The following is an 8,660-nucleotide window of genomic DNA, read 5'->3' on the forward strand; positions in this document are numbered from 1 at the left end:
ACAGTCCCGCAATCCCAAAACTATATTAACAGAAATTTGTCCTTTTTCCTATTTTGAAATCAACAATGATACATTCCACTCATTTGGAAACATTAATAAACCACTAATGAGGTAGAAATTTAAAAAAAAAAAAAAAAAAAAAAATTTAAGGCCAAAATATCTCATCAGTCAATGAGACCCACACTCTAAAGCTCCTCAATTTAGAGCTGCCAAACATTTTTGTTTTGAAATCATATAAAACTCGTCTCCATCATCGTCTGTCTCTCTCTTCGTTCTCCGATACTCTCTCTCTAGTATCTCAGACCCCTCGCTCTCAGCTTCTCTGGACCTTGACGATCAACAGGTATGCCTCTCGCATCATTCATGTTCTTCTACATTTATAAGCTACATTTGTAAACCCTAAACCCTTTTTTTTTTCTCTTTGTTTGACCTTGATAATTCATATCCACAAATTATGTAGTACTTTCTCCATTGGCTTCTCTTGATTGTTTTGCAAGTAAAATTGTGGGATTTGTCGAACAATCAACCATCAGTTGTTGTTGCATCTAACAATTCAACTGCTGTGATTCGTTGAGATTATCTCTTTATTTTTGCTCTTAGTTCATCTTATTGTTATTTGTTAACGCACTCCAAAATTAGGTTTTTCTATAGATAATTTAGGATTTTGTGGGGATAAATATAAATTTAGGTTGATTATGCAATGCTAATTTGTTTTTTTATTCCTGATTTTTTCTGGTCAAGAGGCCTTTCATCCACCAAATTTTATTCCTATTGTTTGCATTGCTTGAGTTGTGTTTTGATATGGAGTTTTTTATACTGGGTTTTTACCTGATATGTTTTTGGGATTTTATTATTGTTTTGGTATGAAAAAAAAATGAAAGCCATCGTATTGGCTCAAATTAATTCTTGCATTAGCTTTGTTGGGTTGTATATATATATATATATATATTTTTTTTTGGGGGGGGGGGGGGGGGGGGTTGATATGGCCATTAAATCTGTAGTACTTTGGTACTAACTAGAACTGTTTGGGATTTCTATTTGAGAGAGAGAGAGAGAGAGAGAGAGAGAGTAATAAAAGTAGCTCATGTATAAAATTTGGATCTATTAGGCTTAATAATTAAGTTATGATTTTCTTCATAATTCTTACATGTTTTAGTTATGGCTCCAACTACAAATTTTATTTATGTGACAAAAATTTCCAAGTGCATAAATCTATGGTTATTCCTTTTCTATCTATGTGTTTATCAATATTATTGTGTTTGGTTTGAGTTTTTTGAATTAAGTTTTTTGAAAATTGAGTTTTTTGGTTTTCGTGTTTTTTTTGTTTTTAGTAAATATTTTTAAAATTTTAAACATTTTTTTACTTTTTTAGATGCACCTTCCTTAGATGTATCTAAAAAGTAAAAAATTTGCAAATTTTTTTTTAAAAATTAATAAATACATAAAAATACAAAAAATGTACTGAATTCTCGTATTTTTTTTTTGTATTTTTGGTATTTAGTGAATTTTTAAAAGGTTTTTTTCAATTTTTTTTTTTTTTACTTTTTAGGTATATATATGTTAGGTATGTTTAAAAATTAAAAAAATTGCTCAAAATATTAAAAAAAATTTAGTAAAAACAAAAAAACACGGAAAATAAAGAAGTAGAATTTTTTGAAAAGTGTTTTTGAAAAATGATAACCAAGTTCGTATTTAACTCCTTCCTTTCTCTGTCTCTGTCTCTGTCTCCGTCTCCGTCTCTGTCTCTGTCTCTTGATTAAATTATCCACTGGGCATAGGCCAGTCCATTGATATTATAACTGGGTGTAATTTAATTGTGCAAGGTCAAGATTGTTTTCAATAGGAACCTGAATTCTTGTGTTACCCAAGTAAATAAAAGATTCGCATCAATGATTCCATCTATATTGGATCTTAATATAAGCTGAAATTATATAGTCATGACTGAGTGCAGGTCCACTAGCTTCTGATAGATAGCATATCTTGGATTCTACATTTCCCTTCCAATGTTTACTTGTTTTTTTTTTTTTTGGGATTTTTCTTATAAACGTTTTAATTTATTTTATCTTTGATTTATTTATCATATATTTTTTGAAATTATTATGACGATATTGTTTCATTGAATCTTGTAGTTTCCTTAGAAAGAGATATCCATACTTTGGCCTGTTCAACGGCATGCGTTATGTTCCTTGATATGTACTGACAGAATGGACTGCCAGGTTGGCTGAAATCTTCAGCTCTTGCAGACATTTATTCATACCAATTCATGTATTGCCTCTGAATTATTATTATTATTAAGGTATTATAGTCTCTCTCTCTCTCTCTCTCTCTCTCTCTCTCATGTATTTGGTGTGTGCAAACTAATGTCTCACATTCTATTTTTGGCTCTACATAAAAAGCTAATGTTAGATTTCTTCTTCTGCTGATTGTAATTAGTACGTGCCATAAGGTTTTATATCTTGTTTCATTTACACGAGGCTGGTTGGGTCATTCCAGATTATATTGGTGAGATGCTCTGTATTCTAAGATATAGACTTTTAGGCTGAAACAATTTCTGAATAATGTTCAATTGTTTTTAGAGGCATGGGGTTTGAGCTTGCCTTCCTTGAATACTTAAAAACAAATAACTCATTACACTTGACTTCTCTTATTTAATGATTTCTTTGAGAAACCAGTTTGGTTATTTGCCCATAATTATATGTCTACTTGGGAAATGATTTTCCAACTACATGTGGTACAAATTGATCCGTTTAATTCTGTTCCTAACTCGTTCAATTATTGATGTTTAACTGTTGTGCTCGCATACCAGTATATATGAATATGACAATGATGGAGAGTTTTGTATATATTGGCTTAATTTGTTCCCCTTGCACTATTTTTTCCTTTATCGATTCACTCTTCGACTATCCAAATGACAAGCACACTGGATTGGACAATGAAATTTGTTTCATTTTCCCAATTTTTTTTATTTAAATTGATAGTATTGAAATTTATAGAGGTGCTTTTATCCTAATTTCTCTTTGTCCTTAATTGTATGACACATGAACTGTTACAAATTTATGAGTGATGGTTTTATAATTTGGTTATGGTTACTGTTTGATTTTCATAGTTTTTATTATTGTTTAATATTTTGTAGTCTTTGATTAATTTTCTCAAATTGTTTAGTTTTCTTTTGATAAATATGTTATTTATTTGTTGATTTTTCTTTGTTTTTTTCGTTTGTTTGTTTGCCAAGAAATCCTGAGAACATATTTCATAGATCTCAATGCTTGAGGTTTAAAAGAACGAACATCTCTTTCTCGGATTTCTTGGCAAAGAAAATTATAATCTTAATTTCTAATTTCTTTATTTTTGATAATTTTTCTCTCTTTATTTGGTTTCTTTCTTGGTGAATATATATTAATTCTTGCTTGATTTTACTTTATCTATTAATTTGTTTCCCAAGAAATACTGAGATCAAAATTCTTTACTTTTGAGTCACAATGCTTGATGTTAAAAAAATGGACATCTTTCGCACAATCTCCATCGAGACTAAGTTCCTTCTCAAATTCTTGGCAATCAAATTTATAATCTATACTCTCAATTTCTCGGTTTCCTTAATTATGACATTTCATAAGTTATTTTACAATTCTTAGTTTAATATTTTTTATTTTTTATTTTTAATTATTTTTCTATAATTAGGGGTGACTATTGGTTCAATGGTAAAATTTTGACCTAATAACCTTGAGGTTATGGGTTCAAATTTGGGAAAATCGGTCTAAGGTCCCTATCCAACTTTTAGTAATGGATTAGGTCCACAATCTGTTCTTTTGTAGTCTAAGGTCCCTCACCCCATTCCTTCTCTCTTTCTACTCACTTTCTCTCTCTACATGGGCTCTCTGTTTCTGCTTCACATTCAAATAATGGTCAGCAAACAAACTTCTATTTGTGTGTCATTCACATGGCATCCAATGCTATCACTTGGTCTGCTAATCGTGATGCTCCCATTTCGAATTCAGGAAAGATGAGTCTAACCCTTGATGGGATTTCAATTACCGATCAAGATGGCGCTTTTAGATGGTCAACTGCGCCATTGAAGGCGTCGGTGTCCGCTCTTCTTGATTCGAGTATACAGAGCTAAAGGATGCAACTGATAACTTCAACACTCAGATTGGATCAGGTGGGTTTGGTGCAGTATACAAGGGTACTCTCCCAGATAAATCTCTAGTTGCGGTAAAGAAGATCACTAATTTAGGCATTCAAGGGATGAAGGATTTCTGCACTGAGATTGCAATTATAGGAAATATTCATCATGTCAATTTGGTCAAGTTGAGAGGCTTTTGTGCTCAAGGGAGAGAACGATTGTTGGTTTATGAGTATATGAATCGTGGCTCCTTAGACCGAACCCTCTTTGGTAATGGACCAGTTTTAGAATGGCAAGAAAGGGTTGAAATAGCGCTTGGAACTGCACGTGGGCTTGCATACTTGCACAGTGGGTGCCAACAGAAGATCATCCATTGTGATGTCAAGCCGGAGAACATACTCTTGCATGACCAATTCCCGGCAAAAATCTCTGATTTTGGGCTTTCAAAACTTCTAGGCCCTGAACAGTCTGGTCTATTCACAACAATGAGAGGTACTCGTGGCTATCTTGCTCTTGAATGGCTTACTAGCTCTGCAATCTCAGACAAAACCGATGTTTATAGTTTTGGAATGGTATTGCTTGAAATTGTGAGTGGAAGAAAAAACTGCTCAATACGAACACAAAGCCATAGTATTGATGATGATACTAGTGGTGGTGGCTACTCATCATCTTCATCAGGACCGCCACAACTTGTTTATTTCCCACTCTTTGCACTGGAAATGCACGAGCAAGGAAAGTACTTGGAAGTTGCTGATCTGAGGCTAGAGGGGCGGGTCACTAATGAAGAAGTGGAGAAGTTGGTGCGTGTGGCTTTGTGTTGTGTCCACGAAGAGCCAGCACTTAGACCGAATATGGTTAGTGTTGTTGGCATGTTGGAATGTGAGATACCTGTGGGTCAGCCAAGGCTGGAGTCTTTGAACTTTTTGCGCTTTTATGGGCGTCGATTAAGTTTTAAGATGCATGTGGATTTTTTTGTTTTATCTTTACTGTGGTAGCTGCTAATCAAGATGTTAGTGAATTGAACTGAATTTTCTCTGGGTTGATCCAGAGAAATTCTCTGGTTTGAACTGAATTTTCTCTGGGTTGATCCAGAGAAATTCTCTGGTTTGGATTGAACTAGTCCTCAAGTGTTGTCCAGAGAAATTTGGCATTTTCTCTGTGAATTTTCTCTGGTTTGGAAATCATGTTTTTTGAATCTTTAGTATGTATAAAGGTGTAATGATGTCATGTTGAGAATTGAATTCATTTTATAACCCATAGATTTCTTCTCTCAGTGCTCTAATTCATTTGAATTCTTTTTTCTTTTTTTTCCGTTGATTAAAATTTCTTTACAAAGTTGCTCATTTTATTCCCCCAAAACGAAAACCACATGTGATTTAAGGCAATTATTGACAAGATATTCCAGTGTTTAAATCACCAAAAAATACTCTGATTTGCACCATTTTTGGGAATTGGATGAGACATTTGCAAAACATAGAAAATCAAAAAAATTGAACAAATCAGAGAAATTTCAAATTTCTCTGGTTTGAAATTTCTCTGGATGGAAATTTCTCTGGGTTGAAATTTCTCTGGATAGATTTTCTCTGGACTTGCAGAAATTTTTTAAAAAATATTACAAACCAGAGAAATTCTCAATTGTTATTTTTAATAAACCAAAGAAATTCTCAATTGATATTTCAATAACAAACTAGAGAAATACTCAGATTTTTCAAGAGTTTCTCTGGTTCTGGTAAGTTGCCATTGTTATCCCATTCTAATGTTGCTTACATATTACAATGTGAAATTTTTCCAGTTGAATTCAGTTGAAGAATGTTGCTTACCTAATGAATCACAATGATTTGGATGTGAGTGAGAAGAAAAGTAGAGAAACTCATCCAGAGAAATTTGGTCCAGAGAAATTTCTCTGAGCCAGAATTTCTCTGACCAATTTTCTCTGCACTGAAATTTCTCTGGACCAAATTTCTCTGGACCAATTTTCTCTGCACTGAAATTTCTCTGGACCAAATTTCTCTGGACCAATTTTCTCTGGACTGAAATTTCTCTGGACTGAAATTTCTCTGGATCAAGGTTGAGGGACCTTAGATATTATGAAAATATTGTTGAGGGACCTTAGACATTATGAAAATATTTGGTGTCCTTTATGCTATAAAATCATAATACCAGGGACCTTAAAAAAAAAACCCCTTCAAATTTTAGGCCAACTACTTTGTGCACTATGCCAAAGGTTAAGTGTGTACCCAATTTTTCCCTTTCCAAACACACATTAATGTGTACTATTTGGGTTTTGTTTTTTAATTATTTCTCTATAATTATTTGGTTTTCTTCTTGATGAATATATATATATATATATATTATTTATTGCTTTATTTTACTTTATCTATTAGTTTGTTTGCCAAGAAATTGTAGGAACAAAATTGATTGCGTTTTAATATTAAGCATTGAGACCCAAAAGCAATCAATTTTGTTCTCACAATTTCTTGGCAAACAAACAAATAGATAAAGTAAAACAAAACAATAAATAATATTTTCTTAAATTATGTAGTTTTTTTTCTATAAATATATTATTTATTTATTATTTTCCTTTGTCTGTTTGTCAAGTAATTATGAGAATAGTTTGTAACTTTTTGATCTCAATGCTTAAGATTGAGAAAAACGGATCTCTCTGTCTAAGTCACCATTGAGATTAAGTTTTTCTCTAAGATTTTTTACAATTAGAATTATAGTTTTAATTTATAATTAACTTTTTCATATTTTGTTTCGTTTTTTCAAATTTTCTAGTTTAAATTGATAGTATTGATATTTATATAGGTGCTTTTATCCCAATCTTTTTTCTTTATTGCATGACATATGAACTATTGCAAATTTATCAATGATGGCATCTCAATGCTTGAGGATGAAAGGAATGAACATTTGTTTATCCGTCTCCATTGAGATTAAGTTTCTATGAGATTTTTTTGCAACCAGAATTGTATACCTAGTTTTTAATTGACCTTTTCATATTTTGTTTTGTTTATAACTTAGTTAACTCTTTTAATATTGCTTGATTTTCATAGTTTTTATTCTTATGTTTCCATTCTTTTTAAATATTTTCTTGATTCTTTGATTAATTTTCTCAAATTATTTAGTTTTCTTTCGATATTATTTTCCTTTATCTTCTCCTTTGTATGTTTGTCAAGAAATCATGAGAACATATTTCATAATATTTTGATCTCATTGCTTGAGATTGAGAAAAACAAGCCTCGTTTTTTGCAATAAGAATTATAGTCTTAGTTTCTAATTAATTTTTTCATATTTTGTTTTCTTTTCCCAAATTTTCTAGTTTAAATTTTTAGGATTGATATTTATAAAGGTGCTTTTATTCCATTTTCTCTTTTTTCTTAATTATATGAGATATGAACTGTTATAAATTTATCAATTATGATTTTATAATTTGGTTATGGTTTCTTGGTCATTCTGGTATTACTACTTAGTTATCGTACTTTTTATTTTTAAGTTGCAATTCTTTGTTTAATATTTTTTAGTCTTTGATAAATTTCTCAAGTAGTTTAGTTTTCTTCTGATAAATATGTTATTTATTTGTTGATTTATTTTTTATTTTTGTCTTTTTCATTTGTTTGTTTTCAAAAATCCTGAGAACATATTTCATAACTTTTAGATCTCAATACTTGATGTTGAAAAGAACGAACATCTCTTACTTTATATCCATTGAGATTAAGTCTCTCAGATTTTTTTGCAATTATAATTATAGATTTTGTTTCTACTTAGTTTTTCGATATATATATATATATATATTTTTTTTTTCATTTTTTCATATTTTTTTAGTTTAAATTGATGATAGTATTGAAATTTATCAATGATGTTTTATAATTTGGTTAATTCGTTTAATTTTGGTTGATTTCTAGAGTTATTATTTTTATGTTACAATTCTTTTTTAATATTTTCCTTATTCTTTGATTAGTTTTATCAAATTATTTAGTTTTCTTTTGATAAATATATTATTTGTGGGTGTTGATTTCCGTCCATATAACCAAACTGCGAACTCAGCTGGAGAGTACTGGCAGAATAGATTAAGCCCAAACACTTGCCAACAAGAATATGAGAATACCGCGCTGGTTCGTTTACCCGAGGGTACTTCAACGATCAAGTTAGTAATCTTATCTCTCACAGATATTAATATAAGTACTTAAACTACAATAATGAAAGCATAAAAGCATCTCAAATAATGTATACCTTAAACCTATGAGGATGCCTTACTTTTATAATGATCAGTGTCCAACTTCCTTTAGAAGTCTTACTTCATAGGACTCTATCCTTTACAAGGATAACATTTATCACAACTCACATTATTCAAATTAAGATGAACTTCCTCAAGAGTCCCATCTTTTTCTAAATAGGTAGCTTGATGTTGTCTAGAACTCTAGTCCTCTATCCAAATATCTCGAATTTCGGTATTATCGTACCATACCTTGACACCATGGTCCGCCCACGTGGCACCTCGGCTAACAACCTCGGTCACGTGGATTATCTAAAAATATGTCTC

The 8,660-nt window shown here is 31.1% G+C and overlaps 1 long non-coding RNA gene and 1 pseudogene across 1 annotated transcript; both read left to right on the forward strand.

The window, feature by feature from the left end:
• Positions 1 to 232: 232 nt before the first annotated feature.
• Positions 233 to 2,429, forward strand: LOC145819486 (uncharacterized). Its single transcript, XR_014360239.1, has 2 exons — positions 233 to 343; positions 2,130 to 2,429. It is a non-coding gene; the product is annotated as an uncharacterized LOC145819486 (long non-coding RNA).
• A 1,507-nt stretch (positions 2,430 to 3,936) lies between these two features.
• Positions 3,937 to 5,464, forward strand: LOC145819485 (G-type lectin S-receptor-like serine/threonine-protein kinase At5g35370 pseudogene; annotated as a pseudogene).
• The last annotated feature ends 3,196 nt before the right edge of the window (positions 5,465 to 8,660 follow it).

This window comes from Camellia sinensis, chromosome 2, assembly GCF_055761805.1.
Source record: "Camellia sinensis isolate YWXY chromosome 2, ASM5576180v1, whole genome shotgun sequence".
Taxonomy (NCBI): Eukaryota; Viridiplantae; Streptophyta; class Magnoliopsida; order Ericales; family Theaceae; genus Camellia; species Camellia sinensis.